A 1,045-nucleotide genomic window follows, 5' to 3' on the forward strand; every position below is an offset into this window, starting at 1 on the left:
ATATACTATTATCTGATTCCACATCCTTATATCTAATTCCTAAGCATACACTATTTCTACTATGTTTGCTGTTTCCTGAGAAATCTTAAGGGAGGAGTTACTAGCGTCCCCCTTAGATTCCAACTGCCTCTCTTGATCCCTAAATGAAATAGGAAAGCATAAAATGACTAATGTTGTTGACTTCCTACTGGGCCCCGCCTCTGCTAGGTACAAGTTATCTAATTTAATTCTGATAAAAATCATGTGAAGAAGATATATCCATCCCCATTTCAGATGAGAATGCTGACTTGCTTGATGTCCCAACAGCCAGTTAACAACAGAAAATAATATTCAAAGCTAAGTCTATTCACCTAGAATAAGTCTATCACTGCTCTAAATAATAGTATTTAGAGTACAAATGACATATGATGAGAGGATAGTAAGACCACCTGATAATGTGACAAATAAACCTCTGCGATCCATTCCCAAAGAAGTAGCTATATAAGAGACCTGAGCAATAGCAAGCTCGTGAGCTAAAAGAGCCAAATTTCAGGGTAAATGGTGTGTTCAGGGAGTTCAACCTAGGGGGGTGGGTGTGTGTGTGTGTGTGTGTGTGTGTGTGTTCATTTCCTTATAGCATGGTGAAAGGTAAAACAGTGTCATTGTTAAGAACTGGGGGCTGGGTTGGGCACAGTGGCTCATGCCTATAATCTGAGCACTTTGGGAGGCCGAGGTGGGTGGATCACGTGAGGTCAGGAGTTTGAGACCAGCCTGGCCAACATGGTGAAACCCCATCTCTACTAAAAATACAAAAATTAGCTGGGCATGGTGTCTCGCATCTGTAGTCCCAGCTACTCAGGAGGCTGAGGCACAAGAGTTGCCTGGACCCAGTGGGCAGAGGTTGCAGTGAGCCAAGATCATGCCACTGCACTCCAGTCTGGGTGACAGGATGAGACTCTGTCTCAAAACAAAAAAAAAAAGGGTCAGGCACAAAGGCTCACGCCTGTAATCCCAGCACTTTGGGAGGCCGAGGCGGGCGGATCACCTGAGGTCGGGAGTTCAAGAC

At 44.5% G+C, this 1,045-nt stretch overlaps 1 protein-coding gene across 1 annotated transcript in view; it reads left to right on the top strand.

The window, feature by feature from the left end:
- Positions 1-1,045, top strand: part of LYVE1 (lymphatic vessel endothelial hyaluronan receptor 1) — a 20,936-nt gene that overhangs the window by 4,943 nt on the left and 14,948 nt on the right. The gene's annotated exons all lie outside the window — the stretch shown is intronic.

The sequence above is a fragment of the Mandrillus leucophaeus genome, unplaced genomic scaffold (assembly GCF_000951045.1).
Source record: "Mandrillus leucophaeus isolate KB7577 unplaced genomic scaffold, Mleu.le_1.0 Scaffold920, whole genome shotgun sequence".
Classification (NCBI taxonomy): Eukaryota; Metazoa; Chordata; class Mammalia; order Primates; family Cercopithecidae; genus Mandrillus; species Mandrillus leucophaeus.